The 27658-nt window shown below is 42.9% G+C and overlaps 1 protein-coding gene and 1 pseudogene across 1 annotated transcript in view; one reads left to right on the top strand and one right to left on the bottom strand.

Moving 5' to 3' along the window:
* Positions 1 to 27658, top strand: part of ATR (ATR serine/threonine kinase) — a 1835177-nt gene that overhangs the window by 222577 nt on the left and 1584942 nt on the right. The gene's annotated exons all lie outside the window — the stretch shown is intronic.
* On the bottom strand, positions 24236 to 24806 carry LOC122801576 (annotated as a pseudogene).

The following is a 27658-nucleotide window of genomic DNA, read 5'->3' as shown; positions in this document are numbered from 1 at the left end:
TACTTTGAGGGGTTGATGAATGAGAATGAGAGGGAGAGAAGGTTGGATGATGTAGGGATAGTGAATCATGAAGTACAGTGGATTAGCAAGGAGGAAGTAAGGATAGCTATGAAGAGAATGAAGAATGGAAAGGCTGTTGGCCCAGATGACATACCTGTGGAAGCATGGCGGTGTTTAGGTGAAGTAGCAGTGGAGTTTTTAACCAGATTGTTTAATGAAATCTTGGAAAGTTAGAGGATGACTGAGGAATGGAGAAAAGTGTTTTGGTACCGATTAAGAATAAGGGTGATGTGCAGAGCTGTAGTAACTACAGAGGGATTAAATTGATCAGTCACAGCATGAAGTTATGGGAAAGAGTAGTGGAAGTTAGGTTAATAAGGGATGTGATGACTAGCGATCAGCAGTATGGTTTTATGCCGGGAAAGAGCACTACAGATGCAATGTTCGCTCTGAGCGTGTTGATGGAGAAGTACAGAGAATGTCAGAAGGAGTTGCAGTGTGTTTTTGTAGACTTAGAGAAAGCATATGACAGGGTGCCTAGAGAGGAGTTGTGGCATTGTATGAGGAAGTCAGGAGTGTCAGAGACGTATGCAAGAGTGGTACAGGATATGTACGAGGGTGGTGTGACAGTGCTGAGGTCTGCGGTGGGAGTGACGGATGCGTTTAAGGTGGAGGTGGGGTTACATAAAGCATTTCCACTCATTATCCATTCTCATGTGTCTGGCACGAAGTGATCATCATAATTACCATTAGCTACACTACATGAATGATATTTATAGTATACACTGATCTTCCACAAAAGTGTCTTGCTTAAGACATCCTCTTCATCTTCATCTGACTATGAAATGGTACTACTGATATCCACTGTACTACTTGGACAGATAGCTGAAAAATCCACTCCTTCACTATGAAAAACCTACTACATTGATGATTCCACTACATAAGAGGCACCCCAACAGTGCGTACCTCCTTGAAAACCAGCTGATATCTCCTACACTTCATAGCATTGAAATTGCCCTGCTATACTTTCTGCGTATGCTAAACCAAGGATTGAATTAAGCCCACATTGTCTCCTTGCTCCTTCTCTATCCAAGGATTGAATTAAGGCCTCATTGTCTCCTCACTCCTTTTCAAACAAAGGCTTGAACTAAGGCAATATGGTCTCCTCGCTCCTTTACAATCTTCCTAAAGCTTTTGATACTCTCTCCCACAATCTTCTCTTTCAGGACATTGTCTGTTAAATGGTTAGACTTCAGTTCCACTTTTCCCACCAGTCATATCATGTGTTCTCCAAGGCTCCACACTGTATCGCACTTTAACATCTTCATAAATGTTGTGTACAAACCAAAGACCACCACTTTCATACACTAGGCAGATGACTCAACCCTAGTCTGTTTTACCCCTTCCTTATCTTCCTACAGTCCATTACCCAAGAAGTCCACCTCCATGAAGAATTGGCTTCATAAACCCCAACTCCTTTTGAGCACAAATGAAACTAATTTGCTTATTTTTCCTCACAAAAGTGGAAAACCTACCCCTGTAGACCTTAACATTGTTTCATCTAGTACAATAATCAAACAAATCATCCACACAAGATTTCTGGGCATCACCATTGACAGCATACTAAAGTCCATCTTCCATTTGGACTCTGCAGTCCAAAAAAAACTTACAACAAGCTTGGAACCCTAGTCTTCCTCATTGAGTACAGCAAATAAATTACAGCCACCTCCTTGATTCTTGATACCATCTTGTATGTCTATAGTATGTTTGATGTGGGAGGCAGTTGACACAGGGGGTTAAGGGAGTGAGAAGTAGTTCCTGGGGTACTGTTTTTGATTTTTTTCTCCTCGTTTGTCTGCTGTGTGACCTTGAGTAAATCACTTAACCAGGAAGTGCTTGGGAACAATGGGGAATTTGGTCTAGGCTCCTCAATGGGTTACTGGACTATAAGCCTAGTTAGTAACTCTAATGAACTATGAACTTAAGTTCACCAGCCTCATCTCATTCCAAAATCTCAAGCTAGAGAAGTGCTAAGACAAGGTTAAGAAATTTCCATGGATCTTTCGAAATCAATCCCACCACTGCACATCCTTTGTTTTACTAAACTAAGACATCGACCATCTAATACTCCATCCCTAAAAAAAGTCATTCATTGGTACATGCAATATCGATATTTACTCTGTAAAGAACTTAACATAGTTGAACCACAGCAATTCAATTAGTATAACCACAAAAATCCAATAAATCACATGGGAGCACTCTCTGTTCTCTGCTTCTCCAAAGTTTGGAACAGTGAACCAAGTTGCATCAGGATTATAAACAATCTACAGATCTTTAAAGTCTTATTTATAAACCACCTCAGGAGCACAATTGTATGGAACTGGATTTCATCTGTAGTCTTTCATTACTCCTTAGTCTTTCACTTTAAAATCCTAGTCCACCTGTATCATTACACTTCTGTAACAGATATGCACGTCAAATTCTCCTAAATAAAATTATTGCCACTATCACCCATGGAGAGAATCAGAAAATGTGATTCTGTCTCATCACTGTACTACTCCTTGTCAACCACATACTTTGCTATTTGTATTCTTCAGTATCTGTATTAAACCTACTAAACATGTAATCCCTTGTCTATTTCTAAATCTTGAATAATAAGTCCTGTACAAGTTTTAAACGTACTATTCCTTTTCTCCATTTTATTGGACATCTACTTATCATATATTGTCTCTTTTAAAAACTATTTTCCTAAAATTGCATTTCCTATTTTGTTGTTTAACTGCATGTACTTGTCATATGTTAACTCTTTCAAAAATGTTTTCTATGCATTTTAATGATATACCATTCACTTTTTATTGCATTTAGTTTGGAGCTTTTCTCTCCAGGCCTCCACTGGAAATGGGCATTTTAGTACCATGCAGACTTTCCTGGTGAAGAAAAGCCATAAGAAAAATAAAAGGCCATAATCCAGCAGGTCATGTCTTTGGCATTGGAATTTAGCAATATTTTGTTATGAGTTCATCTTGGAAATCATTATAAAGTTCATAGAAAAAAGACCCCAACGTCAAGTTGACCTTTGAAAAAAAACTTTGGTTGATTAAGGTATGAAAAGGGTCTATGTTTATTCTTTGAATGGTACATTGTAAATGCCATTCATTGAAATCTCCTCATATGGGGGGCTGTGCCTCACACACCCCCTGCTAATTTTTATGTATGTGTGTGTATATGTATGTATGTGTGTATATATATATATATATATATATATATATATATATATATATATATATATATATATATATATATATATATATACACACATATATATATATATACATATATATATATATATATATATATATATATACCGACTCCAAGATTGCACTGCAGTGGGAAAAGGGCAAATTAACTTATCCCCACCGTAATGCGATGTTGGTCAGAATGGTTCCATGAACAGCATATTCAACAATATATGCCATTCGATGCTTTGTTTTTCGATGAATAGACATGACCCATACATAAAAAGAGCATGTAAAGCAGTTTTATTAGTACACAGAATGCATAGTTGTGTAAGTAAACCTACAAAAACCGTAGATGTTACATTGATCACTGCTGCTGTATTCTAAGCTATATGGATTGTGTTCTTTACAAGATACAACAACTGGCCAGCTTCCAAAGCTTTCAGGGCACCTACCATATGGCCAAACCAATAGTCAAGTCAAGTTGAGCTGCATAGAATTCAGGTTTAAAGACCATGCCATTCAGAGCATTCATACCAACAGGAAGAGGGAGGCTAAAACCCTGAGATGGCAGTGCTAGGAAAACAGCAATAAAAATCCCACAGCTTTACATTAAAAAATTTAGAAATGGGGGGGGGTGTGGATGGAGGGAGCCGGCTACTGCAGCAGTGATCATTTAAACATCTTCTCTTATACTAAGTTTACTTACATAGCTGTATTATGGTTTCATATGGATTGCTGCTGCAGTCACCTAAGCTATATGGGCAGATTACCATATCTTAAACCCACTGAGAAGAGGAAGGATCAGGGTCAAGAAGCCCTCTGGAGGATTGTCCTAGGAAATCCTGACCTTGAACTGGAGAAGAAAACTAGCTCGTAGTGTTTTGTAGAAGTATGCACAGAGTACCAGATAGCTTCCTCTAAAAACAAAACTTTTAGCATCCAACCCTTTCCAAAAAGCCGCAGATGAAGTTATGGCCCTGGTAGAATGAGCCTTGACCATGCCTGGAATTCTTTTGTTGTAGTGGGTATGACAAAAAGTAATAGCATAAGACAACCATTGGGAGGGTGGCCTAATGGTTAAGATGTTTGCCTTACAAACACAAGGTGCAGGGTTTGAGTCTCACAAGGGATAACTGGCTAGGCTTACAGTGGCTCACAAGGGCAGTTAGCCTAGCCTAGTTAGCTAACCTATGAAGTGGTTTGTTTTTATTCAGGCCTCATTTTTTCTTACTTTTGTAAGAAATAAGCAACTGACAAGTTCTGGAAGATTTTAATGCATCAGGATAGTACCCAAGTTGTTTGTGGACATCCACTGGTATGGAGAAGTCTGTCTTCCTCATTCTTAGGTTCTGGAAAGAAGACTGAAAGATTGATAGCTTGGCTGAAGGTAAACTCTCTTAGGCTTAAATGAAGAATTAGTTCTTTAGGAAACTCTCTTTGTTGAAACGCGGGACAAGATTGGCCTACCATGAAAGCTTGCAACTCCGATACTCTTCGAGAAGTCAGAGCAAGTGGTAAGACTGATTTCCATTTTAACTCATTCACTCCGGAGCAGCTCAGAAAAAGCTGCCTGCTTAATTTCACCATAGGAATAACAGTGCAGCCTGAGCTCATTTTCAGAAAATCCATTTCTAATACCATACAGAAAACAAATGTTCATAACTCATCAACTATAAGAGCTAGACAATAAATGTAAATGCGGAAGTTGTTCAGCAGACACTCACCTTTCCAGCAGTGTAAATGGTGATAGTGCATATCAAAGTCATTATTAAATATTTGGTAAGGAATGCTGATGTGCATATTTTTTACCTTTTTGGAAAAGCAAAGCATAATACCTTGGTTCATGTACCATGTAGACCCCTACAATTTGTATTTAATTTATTTGTATGAATGTCAACTTTAAAATGATACCTTAGCCATTCCTGTGTGATGCTCCTTAATGGAGATATTCACAGAAATATGATTAATAAAATATTTCTCATAACTGATAAATAAAGCATAATTTCTCATCACCTGTAACAAACAGAGGGTACATATTAGTGTAGAAGTACTGTGTCTCAATGTTAGTTTCAAAATGATGCATCATTTGTGTCATCACCATGCTCCCTTGCAAAGATATGGGCATAATAATGAGAAGTATTGGAAATGTATAATTTTCATAATCTTACAAGACTAAACAAACTGTGATATCCGTACATGGGTACACTGCACAGACACTGTTTTTTACCATGTTGTAAGGATTAAGACTGTCTTCAAAATGAGATACTACTTGGCACACTAACATGCTCCATTGCAAAGATATTTACCAAAATATGAAAAAAATCATAATTTCCATAACACAAGTCTGAAACAAACTTTGATATCTGTACATGTATACAACATATAGGCACAATTCTTTCACCACGTTGGAAGTCTGAATACTGTCTTCAGAATGAGGTATTACTTACCACATTCAGATGCTCCCTTGCTAAGTTATTTACCAAAATATGGAAAAATCATAATTTCCATAACCAAAAGTCTGAAACAAGCTTTGATATCTGTACATGTGTACAACATAAAGGCACAGTTATGTTACCATGTTGGAACTATGAATACTGTGTTCAAAATGAGGCATTACTTAGCACATTCAGATGCTCCCTTGCAAAGTTATTTACCAAAATATGAATAAATCATAATTTCTATAACCTGAGTCCTAACAAAACTGATATCTGTACATGTGTACAGCATTCAGAACCAGTTGTTTTACCATGTAGACACATATGATTGTAAATATACACATTCTTGGTGTAGCCAACATACTGCTGAATGGGTACATGTAAAGAGAAAAAGCAAGGTAAGGACCGCCATGCCACTAAATGAACCCAGGACACGTATGGGACTTCAGTGGCAGGCAAGGCCATCTAATCTGGCCGATAGCTGTGCTGGCTACCCACTCAGACAGCTGATACGACTGCAGTCTCACAACCTCCTTCAGTGTCAGCAGTCTGCCTTACCTATGCCTTTTCTCTTTACATCTGTCCATTCAACAGTGGACCTAAGGGGTCAAGTTCTGTATTACTAAACCCTTCCTGTTGTCTAAACTCTACACATGCCTGATAAAAGCAGAATAAAAACAGAAGTATTGCAGGATGGTCACTGACATATTAGATTGTATGTGGTAGCACTCTCCTGAAACGGTTCTTTCTCAGCATCTTCACCATCTCCTTACCACAGTTATTTGCTAAACCCAGAAAAATATATTTTACAGAACACCTTTCATAAGAGTTTTACTTACCGTACTGGTCCTACTTGGCCATGGGTGTTTTCCATTCTTCTCACAAGCTGCGTGTTAACAATCCTGCATAGCTCTCCATTGTGGAGGTCAGTCAAGAACAATGCAATGCCCTCCTCCGTTAGGTGAATGCCATCCCTTCTGAACAGGTGAACATCTTCCGCAGTGATCCTGTCATGGCAGATTGTTGATCCACCGACCCTGTGCATTAAGCCATGCATGAACCCATTCTGTAAACGTCTGGCCTTGTGAGCTGCCTGTTGACTGTTTTCTGTTTTCCATACCTGTCGAGGAATTATATCAGACCACTCAAAATGACAACATGGCCACCACGACTGCAGGTGTTCAAAAATTGCTGTGGTTTGAAACCGCAGCCTTCCGAGTGGTTGACTGAGGACATCATTCCCTCCAATGTGCAGCACAAGAATGTCTGTCTCAGGGTAGATGGAACACTTCTCTTCCAACAACTGCAGTACTCCGCTCTAATGCATACCTCTTCTTGCAATCCAGTATACCTTCACACTGAATGTGGGGAAGCTCAAGTTGCACTGGTTTTCAGTTTCGGCGGCATGGCTTGGCAGCCTAGTGAATGTAGGAATGGCCACATACCCACACTCTCACTTGTCATTCTCCTGGTCGTGAAGCCATGTCAGTGTCAGAAGATGGGCAAACCTGCACAGGAAAGAAAATGCAAACATTACTACTGATATTTGACAGATGTATTGGAAGACTACATATATATGTATATCATATTTATTACCTGGTTAGCCCATCCAAATTTTCCATCTTAGCCACAGGGGCAGTATTCTTTGCATTAGGTACATAAGTGTTGATGACGCTGCAGAGGTACATAGCTACTACACACACACACACACACACACACACACACACACACACACACACACACACGCAGGTTTTGCATTGCCATGTTCTAATGCATGTTAGTGTGTAGTGCAGAGGCATTCATTATCATTCAGTAGAAATACTATATCATTATAATTCCGTCAAAATAGTATAACACTTAGATGTTACTGAGCCCTTCTTCCTACCACCTAATTTCTACCCATGACTGACTGACCATTTCCACCCACTACTGACTGGTACACAAATTAATTATTTCCCCTTCCAGCATATTCGTTACTACATGTTATACACATGTCCCTAAATGAAACATTCACCCAAATGACCCCTTCAGGAAAATGTTGAGATACGCACAGTCACCAAAATTATATGAATATGAATATATATATGCATGTGTGTGTGTATATATATATATATATATATATATATATATGTATGTACTTGTGTGTGTGTGTGTGTATATATATATATATATATATATATATTTTTTTTATTTTTGTACATGTTTATATATATATATATATATATATATATATATATATATATATATATATATATATATAGGCAGTTGATGAAGAATGGGGGGGGGGTTGCTTGCAATGGCTGCAAGCAGAGAAAAAACACAACCTGGCTTGTGCATTCATCAAAGTGATAACGACTTCTGCTTATGTGAATAACCGTGACAGCAGCTGAGACTTTTTGCAGAAAAGTGATAATGACTAACTGCTATATTGTAACTGCACATATTGCTAATGTGATAATGACCTACCTTTCATTACTGCAGAGGTATGCATGCTGAGACACAGGTGATAATTGCTGCACATAACCGTTGAATAGGCATTATTATTATAGACATTATATTACATTGTGCAACTGTTATGTAACACCGTCTCAGTATCTTCAGTAAGGAGAAGACCTGAGTCATTCAGTCAAATAGTATAACACGTAGATATGACTGTGGCCTTCCTCCCACCTAAGTTCCACACATGACTGACAAAGCCAGGAGAAATGCAAACAAAATATGGTAGTTCCATGCTGTCAGTAGTCACCTAGTAATAACCTTTATCTCACACAGGCAGTATAATCACAAATAGAATAATACAAGCAGAAGTGATGTAACCCAATGTAATTTGCAGACTGACTTTCTATATGTCCCCAGTAACCCTTCCAGTTGTTTGCATTCTGTATACACAGGCATCAAAATGACAGAAATTGGCCCAGCAGTCACTTCAGCAGTGAGACCATGTATGCACAAGCACTTCCCTGATACACAATGAATTATTTCCCCAAGCAACATCCTCATAATTATGTCCAGGTATACATGCACCCAAAATGAAACGTTTCCACAAACAAGCCTTCAGTAAAATTTCCTAGTATGTGCAACCACCCACATGAACACTTCGCCCATGCAACCCCTTCAGTAGAATGTTGAGGTATGCACAATGATCAAAATAAAACACTTCCCCAAACGAAACGTCTGTAAGATTTGCTGTATTAAACCACCAAAATGAAGCATTCACCCACACAAGCCCTTCAATATAATGTATGCAGAGGCACCAGAATGAAAGATTTCCCCGAAACAACCATTCAGTAACATTTCCTGCTATGTACAAGCACCAAAATGAAAAATTCAGAAACTAACACCGAATGTGCAGGTGGGAAATTGCATCACATTATCTGTTGCTTAAACCTGCATCATATTCCTTTTACAGATATAAGGCAGAGTCATTACCATTTGTTAGGACAAAGACCAGAGTAACTACGTAAAAGTAGTACAGCAGATCTGAAGTCGTTAACTTCATTTGATCATCAACCTGTGGGTTTCGGATCCGACATGGATCCGAGCCGGCAGCTTTCCAAGCTAAGATCCGAGCTCCAAGCTCCTCCCCTTACTCATACTACACTGCAACCTCCTTCCAACCCTCAGATCTCATTTGCCGCGGCTTCGCCAAGACGTGATCTCTGAGATCCAGGCAGGTTGAGTAGGGTTTCCTTACTTCAACTGTTAAAAAGTTTGTGTGTGTGTCTGTGTGTGTCTATGTGTGTGTGTGTGTGTCCTTTACCTCCCCTTGGGTTTTACGGTAAGATAAAGTACAAAAAAAAAGTAAACTTGTGGTTTTGTTAGTGTAGGACTCCCTTTCCCGCCTTTGCTGTGTATGGTGTGATTGTAGGTAGGGCTTTAGTTAGCCTTATGTTTTGTTGTGGGGATTGAGATGTCAGACCCCCAAAAGCCGACTTTCTCAAAATGCACAGTGTAGCCATAAGTTGTCGCTGGCTGATGGCCACACTCTGTGCGTCGTGTGTTTAGGGGTTCCCCACCTTTCTTCAGGCTGTAAAATCTGTGCAGCCTTTAATCCATGGGCCCTGCGGGACCACAGGACAAAGTTAATCTTAGCTGGGCTTCTCCTGGCAGAAGCTATTTCTTACTCTTCTCCTTCCTTTACGGCCATGTCTGTGGCTGTATCAGCTTCAGGTCCTCCTCCCCCATCCGGGACTCACACTCTCGTATCAAAACAGGGTGACAAAGAGGCCAGGAAGGAAAAGCATAGGGAGAGAGACAGAGAAAAAGATTTGGGTCGTAAGACACCAGCGGATCCGTCGGATCTATCTGGTCCTCCTATTAAAGTTGTCACTATCCCCGGTCAAGACTTCTAAGTCATCTTCCCCTCGGCTCCGATCCCCTAGATTTTTCCGGAGGAGGAGGTTTGGCCTGCTTCAAGGTAGTCCACACATCAGCTCTCCTGTCCGGTGTCTGTGGCATCTTCCAGATCTATAAGAAGCCTCTCTGAGCTGACATGAACCGGATGATGAGAAGGTTTATGCAGACTCAGTTGCAGATGGGAGTGTTGCTGGCTCCCTCTTCTGCCGGAGCGGGGAGTTCGGCTCCGATGTTTGCCCCGATAGCTCCTTCTCCGATCCATCCCCAGGTTTCGGAGTCCCTGGACCCGAGGAGCCTTTGAGTCAGGGGTTCGGTGCTGATGGTTCCACCAACCTCGACGCCAGCCATGTTCTCGAGTATGTCAGATCCTATGGATTCGTATCCGAGCTCTTGGAGCCGTGATTTGGGTGTCAGATCCGGGAGGATGAGTGTGTCATCGACTCCGTTCTGGTCGGGACATACCATTCCTCTGGGTCTGTCTGTTTCGGGTTCAGCTCCGATCCCTTCATTGGATCCGAGGGGCATGATTACTCATTCTTCTACTTTTATAGAAGCCGGTTCCCCTTCGGCCTTCATTGTGGAGAGGGTTTTCTCAGGAGGATCGAGACCCCTCACTCTTTCCTCAGAGTCCTGCTCCCTCGCTGCTGTGTGTGTCTTCTGTCATCCCATCCTCTCAGGGACAGCCTGTGTCTGATACGCCCCAGACAGTTCCCTATGAGGAATATGAAGCTGTTTTTGAGCCCTCCCCAGAGAGCCCCCCTGAGGAGATTCCTCGCAAATGCAAGTGCAAGAGGAGGCACTTGGTCTCCCCCGAGTCCCTCACAGAGGATACTGACTTGGAGGAAGGGGAAGGCTCCCCCAGATCACCTCCTGAGGATGTATCATTTGGAGACATAAGGTTGGTCTGCCCAAAAGCCTTCCTCGGACGAGTCGGTATTTCTGGAGGTGTTCGCAGGTCCATCTACCTCTTGGGTGTCCCGTCCCGGCTGATCCTCTGGTGGACCTCATTACCACCAGTGCTTGGAATGAGCCGGACACTGTAGAACCTATTCCAAAAAGGCCAGACAAGATTTTGAGCCCGCCTATGGATAAGCCTGCATGGAGTAAGGGTTCCCCAGTGGATGCCATGGTGGTGGTGGATGCCACTAAAACGGAACTGGCTCAGTAGGGTTCTTCGGTCCATCCTCCATACAAGAAGTCTAGGGCAATGGATCAACTCGAAAAGCGGATATGTTCTTCAGCAACTTTTGCCATAAGGGCGCTGAACTTACATGGCCCCCGTGATCAAACTTCAGCCCAACCTCGTGAAAAAGTACTCAGAGTCTCTCCCGGAGTCCATTTCGACTGAGGATAAATGTTCATTCTCGGCACGTATGGCCATTCTTAAGTCAGTGACTAACACGTCCATGCATCTATTCTCTCATGCCACCGAGGGAGCCGTTGGAGAGGCCGGGTCTGGCGTTGCCATGAGGCATCATGCCTGGCCTAGGCTTTGCGATTTTGCAGAACCTTTCCAGGTGTCCTTTGCGAATGCCCCTTTTGACGGTTCGACCCTGTTCGGGAAGACCATCCGAGATATGCTAGTCCAGAGTGAGAAGGATGGGAAGATGCTGTCTGCTGTCGGGATCCGCTTCTCTAACCCTCAAATATCCTTTTCCAGGAATCCGCGAGGGCAAAAGAAGCTGTGGTTCTGGAAGTCTCAGTATTCCTGGGACACTTAAGGGCTCCTTTTCCTCTTGAGGCAGAGGTGGACAAAGGTGGACGCCGTCCCAGAGGCAGAGGGGGACCGAAGAATTTTGGGTCACGGGAACCATTCTCTCATCGACCTGCCCAGCAGCCCTGAGAGGTTGCCCGATTGCTCCACTCTGGAGGCAGTAGGGGGGTGTTTTTCAAAGCACCTAGCTCAATTGGAGTCCATAACATCAGACCGCTGGGTGCTTCGGATAATATCTGGAGGTTATTTCATTCCCTTTATGACCAGTCCTTTACCTCCAAAGCATCTCCCAGACGTTCCACCCACTCAAAGGGAGGTGGCAGCTTTGGAAATAGAAAAGCTGCTAAACAAAAGGGCAATCCAGCCGGTCTCCCCAGATCAGTCTGGGTCAGGCATCTATTCCAGGTTCATTTTGGTGCCAAAAAAGACGGGGGACTTGAGGCCGATTCTCGACCTAGCCACATTGAACCTGTCTGTTGCCAAGGAGAAGTTCCAGATGGTCACCTTGCAATCCATCCGGCCATTCTTGCAGGAGGAAGACTGGATGTGCTCTGTAGACCTTAAGGATGCATACTAACACATCATGATTGACAGACGGTCCAGGAGATTTCTCCGCTTTCGGCATGGAGCCAATCACTACCAGTTAAAGGTCCTACCCTTCGGTTTCACCACAGCCCCCAGGGTGTTTTCCAAGGTCATGGCAATTGTAGCGGCCTACCTGAGACTTCAGGGCATTCAGGTCTTTCCGTATATGGACAATTGGCTCTTCACTGCCTCCTCCAGGTATCTACTTGTTCAAGCTAAAATTTTTTTCCTTCAGCTGTCAAATTTACTGGGTATCGCGATAAAATTGCAAAATACTCTTTTCAGCACTTTCTGATTCTGGACTTTATAGGGGCAAGTATAGATTCTCTCATGGCCAAGGTATTTTTGACTCCAGACAGACCGACTTTGGAGCCTGACCCTTCATTTATTGGCACTTCTTCAGACATATTCACCCCCAGCAGAACTAGTTCTGAGGGCCGTAGGGTCTATGACAGTAGCTATAAATCTGGTTCCTTGTGCATGTCTACACATGAGTGTTACAGTGGACATTACAAGTTCAGTGGTCTCTATTATACCAGCCCTTAAGTTACCCGATTCCTCTAAGCAAGTTGTGCAAGACTTCCCTCATCTGGTGGCTTAAATCCCAGGATCTTCGAGAAGGATGCCCCTTTATTGTGACCCCGCCCCGAGCCACGGTGACCGCAGATGCCTCCCGTCTAGGGTGGGGGGGCACTGCTCGGGCAGGACTGTCCAAGGCACGTGGTCCCCAAACGAGACCGTTCTGCATATCAATGTTCTAGAGATGAGGGCGGTCCTTCTAGCATTGCAGGCCCTTCATGCTTCTCTTCCTCTGGGAACGATTGCAATTCAGTCAGACAACATGTCAGTGGTCTGGTATATCAACAAACGGGGGAACCAGGTCATACCCGCTTTGTCGAGAGACCATGAGAGTGTGGGAATGGGCGATCTCCACCAACCATTGTATGATAGCAATGTACATTCCAGGTCGGTCCAACATTTTGGCGGACAAACTGAGCAGGACTATCCTTTTATCCTACGAGTGGTCTCTCTACTCTTGTGTAACGGAACAGATATTTTACAAGTGGGGTCAGCCTTGCTGCGATCTCTTCACATCACCGTCCAGTGTGAAGTGCAGCGAGTTTTTCACTCTGATTCCTCCTCAGGGGGGAAGCCTTCAGAGATGTTCTTGTCCATGCTTGGCCACCTGGTCTTCTTTATGCGTATCCCCTGCTACCTCTAATGACCAAAATTCTTGCAGAAAGCTCGTCTGTTTGGGAGCAGGATTATCCTCATAGCCCCATTCTGGCTTCGTCAAGTTTGGTTCCCTTGCCTACGGTCTCATCTAGTAGCTCCGCCTTGGATCTTGGATCCCATTCTGGATCTCATTTGTAATCCCTCCGGAATTCCTCCTCCAAATCTGGACATTCTCAAGCCTACTGCTTGGTTGCTGCAGTTCCACTAATTGCCAGGACTCCAGACTCTCTTCTCCTGTTAAGTCCATTCTGGTGGTGGTGCACAAGTCCCCCCCCCCCCGAAAGGTGTACCGCAGTAAATGGAAGCGTTTTTCTGTCTGGGCTTCTCAGAGAGATTTCGATCCATTTACCGCCCCAATTCCGGCGGTCTTAGAATTTCTGTCTCAGATTTTCCAGTAAGGGGCCTGCTCTTCCACTGTTAAAGTCCAGCTGGCAGCTATTTCCCACTTTCATGTAGGAGAAAATTCAGATTCACTAGCTGCTTCTAGGATGTGTAAGTCTTTCATCAAAGGCATCTTTTTGCTGAGACCTCCGATTAAGCATCCTTCCCCTCCGTGGGATTTAAACTTGGTTCTTCAGGCCTTAGTTGCGCCTCCATTCGAACCCACACTGTCAGTTGATTTAAATTTTTTGTCATGGAAGACTGTCTTCCTGGTGGCTATCACCTTGGCTAGGAGGGTATCCAAACTTCAAGCTTTGTGTATAAAACCCCCATACTTGATTTTTTATAAGGACAGGGTTTCTCTAAGGACAAATCCTTCTTTCCTCCTAAAGTTGCTTCACAGTTAAATATCAATAAGTCTATTAATCTCCCAGTATTTTTCCCTAATTTTCAAAACAAAGGGGAATACAAACTTCATTTGCTGGATGTCCACAGACAGTTGCGCATTTATTTACATAGGACTAAACCCTTTCGTAAGTCTGATCAGTTATTTGTTTCCTTTGCCAAGCCCTTTATGGGGAAACCAGTTTCGAAGGTGACTCTTGCTAGATGGATTTCACTTTGTATCCTGCAGGTGTACAAGGATCATGGATTACCAGAACCAGACAGGGTACATGCTCATTCTACTCGGTCTATGGCTACTTCAGCTGCTTTCTGGTCCAGAGTTTCTCTGGATGGCATTTGTTCAGCGGCTGCCTGGGCTTCCTCTCACACTTTTATTACTCATTGTAAGTTGGACATGGTATCTAGAGGAAGGGCTTCTTTTGGTTCTGCAGTGCACCGCAATATCCTTCCATAAGGGCCTCCCAAGGTTTTTTGGTAGCTGAGGACTCTGGCGCACAGGTTGATGATCAAATTAAGTTAACTACTTCAGATAAAGAAGTTATGTACTCAACATAATGTTCCATCTGAGTAGTTAGACTTCATTTGTCATTAACCTTCCCTCCCTCCTTATCCTGACCTTGGTGGTTTGCGATAGTCCTTGGACGTAGACTTGCTGGGTTTTGTAAGCATAGTGAACACGTCAGGTTATTTCTCACGGGTTGATGTGTGTCACGTGGTGGGTGGCAAACTCGATCTGAGGGTTGGAAGGAGGTTGCAATGTAGTATGGCTAAGGGGAGGAGCTTGGAGCTTGGATCTTATCTTGGAAAGCTGCCGGCTCAGATCCATGTCGGATCCGAAACCCACAGGTTGATAACAAATGAAGTCTAACTACTCAGATGGAACGTTATGGTGAGTACATAACTTCTTTTTATATCTTACTGATAATTGGATATACCATGGAACACCGTGAAGGCAGTCAAACAGTGGAGAAGCTATGGGACAACAGTGATGTTGCAATGAACTGGACATCCCACCAAAATTGATGACAAGACAAACACTGGTCATGGAGGCTGCCAAGAGACCTACAACAACAGTCTTGTCTGCATTCTGTCTAGGTGTGCAGAAACACCCCCTTGATCCCTCCCAATTATCCCCTTTGTAGTATGTCCAAGTATGCACAAGCACTCTGCTGACCACCAAATTAAACATTTTTACCAAGGAGCCCTTCTGCAGTCTCTCCAGGTGTATGCACAAGCACTCCCCTTACAATAAAATGAAACATTTCCACCACAGTCCCTTTTGTAGTCTGTCCATTGTATGCACAGCCACTCCCCTGACTACAAAATGAAACATTTTCTGTAAGGATCCTGTTTGCAGTGTGTCCAGGTATGCGCAAGCACTCCCCTGACCACTAAATGAAACATTTCCCCCAGCAATCCCTGTCTGTGTAGTTATGCATAATCACTGTCCTGACGCCAAATTAACATTTCCCACAGAGATCCCTTCTGCAGTTTGTTCAGGACTTCACAATCACTCCCTTGACCACCAAATGAAATCTTTCCCACAATGATCCATTCTGTAATTTGTCCATGTATGCACAAGAACTCCCCTGTCCACCAAATGAAACATTTCTCCCAACAGTCCCCTTTGCAGTCTGTCCAGCTATGCACAAGCACTCCTCTGATCACCAAATAAAACATTTCCCCCCAATAATCCCATCTGCAGTTTGTCTTGGTATGCACAGGCACTTCCCTGACCCCCAAAAGAAACACTTCAGCCAGCGATCCAATCTGCAGTCTGCCGAGGTAAGCACAGAAACTCTCACACCACCAAATTAAACATTTCCCAGTAATCCCTTCTGCAGTCTGTCCAAGTATGCACAAGCACTGCCCTAACCACACAATAAAACACTTTCCCCAATGGCCCCATTCCGCAGTTCTTGGTCCAAGCTGAACGGGAACTCCTTGTAGTGTAGCTTTGTGCATTTCCAAATAAAATAGAGGGATCCAGCAGCAGGTAAAGTCTCCAAATATTATTAAAAAATAAATACCTGTTGCTGGGCCCTCTAGTTCTTCTCCTCCTCCTTCTTCTCCTTCTTCTTCTCCTCCTCCTCCTCCATCGCCACAGCAGATCACCTGTTAGCTCATGATTTTCAGTGGAGTTTAATAGTGTTGAGTTGCCAGCCCAGTGCCCAACATTCTACAGAGGGCAAAAAGATCTAATCTATCTTGTACACAACTTATTGTTTATTCAATTCCATAACATAGATAAGATAGTAACTTAGGTAACATTTCTCCTTCAGCAAGTTCCACTTTTTGCAAACAGTTATACTATTTGCTCCAAAACATTGTGGGCTCATCAGTGTCTCAAACAGGTGTCCTAACCCTAGGTATTAAGCACAGCTACAGTGCCTGAACTTCTAACCTTAGAATATCCTAGCCTCCTTTCCTTTTAAACTGAAAGTACATTTTACTTTAGTTGGACCAGCTGTTTAACTTTATGATTCTGTTAGGAAAAGCTGCAGCATAGCATGATTTCTCACAGATTATAGTGCATATTCTAATGTTACTTGGAATCGTTAAAGCAATATGAGACATGCAAATATGCACAGCAGTAATAACAAATCAATTCATATATGTATGGCTTGTCAACTACTAATTTAGCTAAAACAGTGAAAAAACTAGACAGCAATGAATCCTAACTTAATAATATTCCTTTTGTGCAATGGCGTGACTCGTCCACTTAGGCTAATGTAAATATTCACACAATTGTACTGTGCTCAAAAAGTGTGCAAATCCCGTATTGATTCACAACCTCAAGATTGCAAACTAATTCCTGACAGTTTGCTGCACTTGTAGTTTTATTCTACTATTTCTGATTCAGCAACCTCCCAGTGAAAGACAGAAATGCACATTTTACCAGTAGATAAATGATGGTAATGTTGGAATCCCATGTAGTGCTATCTAAAGTAGACAGCCAAGCGTTTTATTTCCCTTAATCAGTTTACTTCACAAGCGTTAACTTGAATATTTTGTGTTTAAAGTGCTGAGCTATGAAACTAATAAAAAAGACTTCATATCATGCCAGAAACATTTAATTTATTTAAGCATATATAATTTGTTTAAGCATATATAATACCATCGATAAAAGACCTCTGGACCAGTCAAGCGATGATTTGAATCCAAGCAGTACCCTGTTGCTAAATAAAATCAACACGCACTTCTCTGGTATATTAATAAGATTGAGAACACTATCTACCCCACACGTACAGAGTAGAAAAGCGGGTAGTGTGTCTGTTCCCATAAGATGTCCTTCAAGGATGCATCTGCAGTCCTAACATATGGGTTGTCCTGCCTCAGGCAGCCCTTCGGTCGGCCGGATTCCAAAGTCTGGGTCTGGCCTCGGCTGATGTCGCACTTCACCCGACGTCATAGCTGCTGTTTATTGGGTATAAAGGCATCAGCCGACGCCATTTTCCTCAGTCTTTCTTGCCGCGTGGTGCCTGAAGCAGAAGCTGTTCGCAAGTGCCGGTCGGTCAGATCCAGAGATTTCTACTACCGAAGACTTCTAAAAAGCTAAGTACCCCGTTGGGGACTCTTTCTTGCCTCAGCCGATGTCAGACAAAGTAAATAATTGTTTAACTTGTGGGAAACAATTACCTCATAAGGATTTCCACTCTTACTGCCTTCCTTGCTTAGGCCCAGACCACGACGTATCAGCTTGTCTAGCCTGTGCTTCCTTCAACCGATGGACACTTAGACGTCGGTCGGAGTTTGCAGAGGAGTTTTTTGGTCCCGCTTTCGCATACAAAATGCCTTCGGAGACTCAGACTACTCAATTAGCTAAAAAGCGCAAGGAAAAGGACCGACATTCGCGGTCCGCGGTTTCGGCTGAAACCACGGTTAGGCCAACCGCGAATGTCTCGGTTTCGGCTGAAACCGAGCCCCGGTTCTTCCTTCGGCCGAAAGCATGCTTCCGATAGCCGAGGCCTCACAGAGCATGGCTGAATCTGCTACTGAATTTACTGCTACAGAAGCAGGCACCCAGGATTTGTCAGACACTGTTCCTTTAGACATATCTACCCCTGCACGTGGGGCTGCTAGACCCCCTGCTTCCATGTCTATCAAGGCTTTTGCCAGGGCTAAAGCAGCTAAATCTTCTAAGGCCTTGCCTGCCAAAACTCCTTCACATAGGCCTACCTCTAGTTCCCAAATACTCAGCCTGGCTGAGGATCTCATTTCTTTGATCAGAGGATCCCAACCTCACCCAGACAGGGCCTCTCAGCCCCCTCCAGACAAGAGGCCTAGGACTGAACCTCCGGAACCTGTCTCTACAGATTATTCCTCGGATGAATCAGACATTTCAGACCCTCACGAAGGCCCATATTCTCCTTATGAGGATTCTGATGCAGAAGACTCCATTCCTTCTGCTTCTCCTCCTGAAGAATTTTCCTTTGGGGAAACCTTGCATGCTATGAGGGAACACTTCCAATGGCAGGGCCAGGATTTTTCAGATTCAAGGAAAAGGCTAAGGACTTTTTTACACTTACCACAGCATAGGCCTTTAGCCATTCCGCCAGTACTAACAGTTGTTGATGATGCATATAATGATGCCTGTACTGCTTCTGATTCTCTTCCTCCGGCCCCTGCCAAGCCAGACAGATATTACAGGGTCCCGGACACACACTACCATTTGTATAAGGCTCCTGTTGCAGACCCTGAAACCATTTCACAGGGCCCTAAAGGTGTGGCAGCTGCCTCTGCCAAAACCCACTTCCCTCTGAAAGGGAATCTAGAGCATTAGAGAGATGGGGTAAAAGGTTTATACTTCTGCTACTCTTTCGGCCAGGGCCTTGAACTGTCAATTTCACATGATTCAGTACCAGGAATTTTTGTTAGACCAGCTAAATAAAAAACTGTCTTTTCCTGAACCTTTAGACCGCAAGTCCCTTCAGGATTTGGTACATAACTCTCAGCAGGTCAGTAACCATTTCTTAAAATGTGGCTATGATGCACTGGAGGCTTCCTTTAGATCAGCTATGACTGGAACAGTGATTCGAAGACATGCCTGGTTAAAAGAACAATCCTTACCAGACCATGTTAAGTCAAAACTCCTAGGTGCTCCCATGGAGAAACAAAGTTTGTTTGGCTCCCCTGCACAGGAGGTTCTAAAGAAGGTGGAAGAAAAAGCAAAATCTGTCCAAACAGTCAAGGATTTCTTACAGGTCCAACCTCCGAGGTTCAGCAGAAATTGGCCTTCGAAGAATTGGTCCTTTCCAGACGACTCCAGAGCGCAGAGAGGCAGAAATAGGCGCCCAAGAGGCAGAGGTCAATCTAGGGGTGCCTACAGGGGACGTCAGTGGCAACCTACCAACCAGAGAAGTACTGCCACAGAATCAACTACAACCACTTCCACAGGACAGACACAATGACTTGGCTCTAGTTCCGCCTACCAGGGAACAACTGGAAGCACCCTTGGGCGGAAAACTAGCCTTATTCTCCGACAACTGGCATTACATTACAGGAGACAAATGGACTTTACAAACAATAGACAAGGGCTACAGGTTTCGCTTCCACACTCTACCAAAAAAGAGAGGAATGCCAAACCTACTACCAAGCCAAAAAACAGACGCTCTAAGACAAATCAACAACTTACTAAGGATGAGAGCTATAGAAGAGGTGCCACCTATGGAACAAGGCCAAGGATTTTACTCCAGGCTTTTCCTTGTACCAAGAAAAGAAAGTCAATGGAGACCTATTCTAGACTTGTCCGCACTGAACACATACCTCATTGTTCCAAAATTCAAAATGCTGACCCTCCAGCAACTTCTTCCCATGCTGGGCAAGGAGTCTTGGCTGGTGACTCTAGATCTCAAGGAGGCATACCTGCACGTCCCTATACGACCAAATTTCAGAAGACACCTCAGATTTCTTGCAGGATCAGAGCATTATCAATTCTCAGCATTGCCTTTTGGCTTATCTACTGCACCCAGAGTATTCACGAAATGCCTGGCATCAGTAATTGCTCATTGCAGACTTCAGGGAATTCAAATTTACCCATACCTGGACGACTGCCTAATACAAGCGGACAACAAGGCAAAGTTAACAAAAGATTTGGAAAATGTCATGCAACTGTTGCAAGCCTTGGGATACACAGTCAACATGCAAAAGTCAAGACTAGTACCATCCCAAAGGATAGCATTCTTGGGTGCAGAACTAGATACATCAACTCAGATGGCTTTTCTCACAGAAGAAAAACAAAAGCAACTACCAGTCTACTTCATGGCATTAACAACACAAACTCAGCTTACTGCAAGGAAAGTCCTGCAAGCCCTGGGCTACATGGCATCCTGCATAATATTGGTTCTGCATGCCAGGCTGCATATGAGAAAGCTACAATGGTACCTAAGGAATGTATGGTCTCAACACAAGCACAGTCTAGAAGCCCAGATTCCAATAATTCCATGCCTGAATCAAGAATTCCTGTGGTGGGCTCAGGCCTGTCAGTTGAACAGAGGCTTGCCTTTCCACAAACCTCATCCAAGCTAGACCATCACCATGGACGCCTCAGACCTAGGATGGGGGGCACACATGGTGGACAAGTGTATACAAGGCCTATGGACCCAAGACCAGCTGAATCTACACATAAATCTAAAGGAGATGCTGGCAGTGAAACATGCGATCCAGGCATTCAGACCACTCCTTCAACAGGGTCATCTGCTGATAAGGACGGACAATACCACAGTCATGTGGTACATCAACAAACAGGGAGGTACACATTCATATCCTCTATGCCGGATGGCAATGGACCTGTGGAATGTGGCCCTGTACCTCAACATTCAACTTCAGGCCAGATTTGAACCAGGAAAAGAAAATTCTCTAGCAGACACCTTAAGCAGAACTACCACGGATGCTCACGAATGGATGCTGCATCCAGATATCTTCAAAGCCATAACAAAGAAATGGGGACTACCACAGATAGACCTGTTTGCCTCCCCACACAATCACCAATTGAAGAAATTCTGCACAAGAGCATACCACCCACTTGATTGGAGGGTGGACTCCCTTTCCTTCAGCTGGAAAAACCTGACAGCATATGCATTTCAACCTCTTCCCTTGATGTACAAAGTTCTACTGAAGATCAGAGAGGATCAGCCAAGGGTAATTCTGATAGCTCCAGACTGGCCGAGGCAACATTGGTACCCGCTACTGAGAAGCATGTCTCGGACACAAGCATGGCCTCTCCCTCTGTCCCTTACTACTAACACAGGACAACTACAAGATCCTACATCCAAACTTGAAAACACTGCAGCTAGCTGCTTGGAATATTGCATAAAACAAATTATACCATGATCCCCCCAAAACGTGCACGCTGATTGGCCAGCGTGCCCGTTGTAAATCGAGTTATACTAATGGAAAAAGGTCCGGTCGCCCGGACTTTTTTCCATTAGTATAACTCGTTTTAAACATTGTCTATGTTAAATGGGTTTAACATGAGACAGCTTTAAAATAAGCAACGGAGATCTCCGTTGCTTATTTTAAAGCTGTCTCGCCATGTTAAACCCATTTAACATAGCGAGGCAGTGTTTAGCAACGGAGAAAGCAAGATCTCCGTTGCTTTTTAATCTCGCTATGTTAAATGAGTTTAACATAGCGAGACAGTTTTAAAATAAGCAACAGAGATGTCCGCTGTTTATTTTAAACTGTTCGCTATGTTAAACCCATTTAACATAGCGAGACTAAAAAGCAACGGAGATATTGCTTTCTCCGTTGCTTTACAACTCTGATGTACCGCAGGCACGCAGTACATCAGAACTGCCGGATGCCAGACATCTGCGGAAGGGCAGTAAACAGGCATTATACTATGCCATTATTTAAGAAAAGTAACAGTTTCTTTTCTTAAATAATGTCATGATAATAGCAATAACCCACTTCTGGTGTGGGTAATGCTAAATTTACCCACGGTTGGCTTTTGGTCCTCGGCCGCCTCGCGACCAAACCACGCCAACCGTGGGTAAATTTAGCATTACCCACACCCAGGCGTGGGTTATTGCTATAATAACCCAGGTTTATCTCAGAGGGTTAAGGACATTATCCTGGAGGCACGCAGACCCTCCACAAGGAAGACTTATTCAGCCAAGTGGAAAAGATACCTCATTTGGAGTGCAGCAAAGGGAGAAAATGTCTCATTGGCAAACATAGCACACATCCTGGAATATTTAGCAGAGCTATTCCACAATGGCCTGTCTTACTCCTCCATTAAGATTCATGCATCAGCAATTTCCGCAGAATACAACATGGATCCTCCTGTCTTCTCTCATCCTCTACTCAGGCAGTTCTTGAGAGGAATCAAAAATGTAAAACCTCCAAGGAAACCACCTTTACCTACATGGGATCTCAACTTTGTGCTGGAAAAGTTAACACTTCCCCGTTTGAACCAGCAGCAACAGCAGAATTACAATTCTTGTCTTGGAAAACTGCTTTCCTGCTAGCAATTACTTCAGCAAGAAGGGTATCTGAGTTACAGGCATTAATGGCAGTACAACCCTTCCTTATCTTCCATCAGGACAGAGTCTCTCTGAGAACTAACCCTACCTTTATGCCAAAAGTGGTCTCCAGAGTATCATTGAACCAAGCGATTCATTTACCTACATTCTTCCCCAACCCACAGAACAGGGGAAAGACTGCTACATACCTTGGATGTGCACAGACAATTACGCTACTATCTGGACAGAACTAAGACCAGCAGAAAACTGACCAGCTTCTGGTAGCATATGCAACAGGAATGCAAGGAAAAGCAATTTCAAAACAGACAATCTCAAAATGGATAGGAAATTGCATTCGATTTTGCTACTCTTTTCATGGAAAGACAACTCCTGATAATATCAGACCTCATTCCACAAGAGCTACAGCCACCACTACAGCTTTCCTACGAGGAGTGGCTACCAAAGACATTTTAGAAGCTGCTACTTGGAGCTCCGTGCATACATTTGCCAAGCATTATAATCTTCCGTTATACTCTAGATCCCGAGCAGGTTTTGCAACTGCTGTTTTGCAAGGGATCTTAACTACACCATCTTTATCTTAGTGCCTCCTCCCCAGTTTGGCTATGGTATTCTACCAGATGTTAGGACTGCAGATGCATCCTTGAAGGACATAGTACAGTTTTGTACCTACCATAAATGTAGATGTCCGATAGGTATGCATCTGCAGTCAGGATTACCCACCCTCCTTCCCCTCTGTGGTATTCCTAGGGTATTTACCCCTCTTTAGCTAGCTGGGGGAATCTATTATGGTGTATTTGTTTGTATATATGTACATATATGTATATACTTTTATATTGTTTGCTCTCTACTGTTTGGAATTATTTGCATTTATCCAAATTTAGCCTTCCTAGAGGGCACCTGGCATCTGGGGCAAGAAACACTGAGGAAAATGGCGTCGGCTGATGCCTTTATACCCAATAAACAGCAGCTATGATGTCGGGTGAAGTGCGACATCAGCCGAGGCCAGACCCAGACTTTGGAATCCGGCCAACCGAAGGGCTGCCTGAGGCAGGACAACCCATATGTTAGGACTGCAGATGCATACCTATCGGACATCTACATTTATGGTAGGTACAAAACTGTACTTTTTCATGTTTTAGACTGCTTAGAAAAGGCCGAGTTTTAATTATATATACTTTAAAAAAGAAAACAGATTCCACCTATCTCACTCTATCGTACTCTGAAGAGAGAGCTAGGACATAAAAAATGTCATTAATGCAATTGTGTTGCAGCAGTCATGTCCAGCTGGCTCAAAGGTAAGCTCTGTAAGTCGTATGTGCAAGTAGACTGTTAGATTGTTTCAATTGCCTTTCTCAGCGGGTCAAAAGTGGAAGGTCACGAGAGTTCATAAGACTGGAATCCAAGTTCAGACCTGATCAAAGTTGAGCTTTTTGGATGCAAAATCTTCTAGTCCTTTGATATCTGCAAGTTCTCTGTTTTCATAGGAGTCATTCAAAGCACTCGGGGTTACATCCAATGTCTTTTCCTCTTCAGTAGCAGCTGCAGAAACGTCCTGTAGAGAAGTGCTTGTCACCACCTGTGATGTAGGGACTGTACTCGCTGCTGACATTATATCAGTCTTCAGCATCTTCTTGGGACTGAGGGAACCAGCTGCCACTGTCCCCATACATTTTCCACTTCACTGTTGTCTTTATCTGAGCTACTGTTCGTTCTTTGATCACAAAGCTGATTTTGTTCAGGTCTTCCCCAAAGTGTCTGACAGCTGCACGCATCTCTGTATCTGTCCATTTTGCACCTGCTGGTGAAGAATCGGCAACAGGATGCATTATCAGCTCCCCCCAGCTTCATAAATGCAACCCCTGCTGCAGAGCAGATTTCTCCAACCTTTGTGGACGCTGAAGTCATTGCTGAATGCTTTGCCGATTATCCTCTTATCCTGCACTATGGAAGAAGCATCTATCCAATCGGGAGCTCAAGTTTGGAACAAAACCTGGTCTGTAACTGTTTGTTATTTCTATGTTTTTTACCCAGCTGCAAAAGTCTGGTAGCACAACTATAACTGGGGACCGCAGCTAACAGAAGACAAAACACTGCAGCATTGCTTCACTACAGAAAAATATCAAAGGTAAGTGTGCAGAATGGACAATAAAAATTGCATCTTAGTACAAATTATTTCAAATTCTTGTGCCCGGGGTAAACTTAAATTATTTGAAAACTCCTGATTTGTTGCACCTCTGTTCCTGTACAGGGCCTTTTGTGTCCCCAAGACTGCACCCAACTAGTTGAACCACCACGGTCTAATGTTCCCAAGAAGTTGCAGCTACTCCGCATATCACCATAGAGAGTGCCTAACACTAAACCATAGCATTGGTGATTGACTGTTACGGTAACCACTTCCAGCACCTTCGAGATTCCAACTCTCAGCTCACTATGATACATCAACTGAAAAATAAAACTTGAAAACTGCTTTATGATGATTCCTCACTACATTTGTTCTTTTAGTGATGCAACAATCTTTTACACATGTATGTACGTACATATTCCATTAATACCTCCTGCTGCGAGCACTCAGAAAAAAGGTGTGTAAAAATTCTAACCTTCAAGCATTCGATTGTAGTTTGGAGTCAAGATGTATCAAACACCCCTGATCTTGTGTAAGTAAATGCAGTCTATGAGGAAGCTTGTGTTAATTGCCTTGGCCATTTCTAAAGGAAGGGAAACCTGCTGTTGCTTGGGCCAGAAGGGAGTCACCACAATTATCTTTGGTGAGTCCTGAATCTTGCCCATGATATTAGTAGAAGAGGTGGAAAATACAGGAACATCATTGGAAAGGAATATGCATGCATTTTCCAGGCATCTTTGCATGTAGTCTTGAAACAGAAATTTGCTGACTGATTGTTATAAATGGAGGCAAATAGATCTATTTGAGGCATTACCCCCAGCTGGATCAAGGCTTGGAAAACCCCTGATTTTGTTTCCATACACAAAGGTCTGTCCTGATGCTGCACACCTTGTCTACCCACACAATTTTAATTTGCCAGTGTGGAAGATGCCTGTAGTATGAAATTGTGCTGAAAAGTTATATCCCAGGCTACTATGACTATTCTACAAAGAGGGTAAGAGCTGGTTGCCTTTTGCTTGTTTATGTACAGATTACTCTGGTGTTGTCTGTAAACAGTTAAAAGAGATCCTACAGATTACTCTGGTGTTGTCTGTAAAGAGTTAAAAGAGATCCTAGAGACCACAGATGATTGAGAGAATTGAGAGAAAACTATTTATATGACCTAACATCTCTCATGTTAGGTTTTGTTTTGTTTTTTTTTTTTTTTTGTTTTACAAAGACTGTACACTTTTATCCCCATAGGCATCTTTGCATGGAAGAAATGAGCATACCCTGCACTTTGCAGTAGGCTACCACAAGAGCCTGACACTTCAGTTTATTTACTGCTCCAAGGGTGTTCACAAAGGCTAATGCAGAGAACTGACAATGTGATCCCAGCACAGAAATCTTAAGAAACGTCTGAAATCTGTATGCACAGGAATGTGATGATATCTATATTTTAAATCTGAGATTACTAAAACAACTGAAATGGGGATTAAGGAGGGTAACAAGCTGTGAAGAGACAGCATATTGACTTAATCACAAACTGATTCAGAAAAGTTATATACAGATCTGGTCTCCATGAATCATTTTTCTTTCTTTCTTTGGCACCAGGAACATCCTGGATTAAATTATTTACTGTAACTGAGGAGGAGGGACAGTTTGTCACCTCCAGAGCAAGCATGTGCTGAAAGACAGGTGGGAAAAGAAGAGTCTGGTCTGGTAGATGAGGAAAAATCATATCTGTATCAAAACAAGATTAAATTATGTGGCTCTGCTCAATGACAGAAGTCTAAGCAACAAGTTTCCAGATCTTGAGACTCTGCTGCTTTTGGAAGGCATCCATTATTTGTAATCACTAAAACATGATTAAATGGCCAGAAAGCTGTCACTCCGTACCAGGGTTTAGTGTCTACCATGCATTCATATCCATTGACAACTGTATTGTGTATATATTTGTTAGCGACCATATCAGCTTTGGACAGATTCCCAGAAACCAAGAAATGGAACTTGTCACTTATATCCAAATCAGACTAAACAAGATCAAGTACAAGTTTATTGCCTGGTACACAAACAGTCTTTTACCCAAGAAGTTCATGTCCGTTCCTAAATGTCCTGAATGAACTCCACATAAGTAAGACCTCCACCATTCTGGGAGACTTTTAACTTCCAATCCAGTTGACTGGGTTGCTTACATCTCCAATGTAGGAACAGTACAGCAATTTTTACATCTAGCAAGTAAAAAGGCAGTGGAACAGACTGTCACTAACCAAACTAGAGGGCAAAATATTATTGACTGACTTCTTAAAATGTAGAGGCATCATGCACAGTTCCACTTGTAACTCCATTTCCCATTAAGTCAGATTACAAGCTAGTAACGTTTTCCTCTTTGACTGTCTAAAACCCCTGAAACCAATATATGAGAATTCAAAGACTTGAAGTGTGCAAATCTCATCAAATTCTAGTCACAAAATGCACATCTAACAACGTCATCCCAAATAAGGCTAATGAAGATAGATCCCACATAGAATTTTTATACCTGCATAAATAAATGTGTAGGATTGCCAGTTGCATCCAAATCCAAATACAGTGGAAAATTTAAAAGCATACCACCCTGGTGGTCCATCGACATAATGAAATCCCCAATAAAATGAAAAACTCAGAGTATACCAGAGGTCTGTCTGAAAACTCCCAAGTCATGGAAAATATTAGGAATTTGA

This window comes from Protopterus annectens, chromosome 5.part0, assembly GCF_019279795.1.
Source record: "Protopterus annectens isolate FY-2018-M chromosome 5.part0, PAN1.0, whole genome shotgun sequence".
Lineage (NCBI taxonomy): Eukaryota > Metazoa > Chordata > Ceratodontiformes > Protopteridae > Protopterus > Protopterus annectens.
Note: the sequence above shows the minus strand (reverse complement) of the source record. Positions and strands in the feature narration are given on the sequence as shown.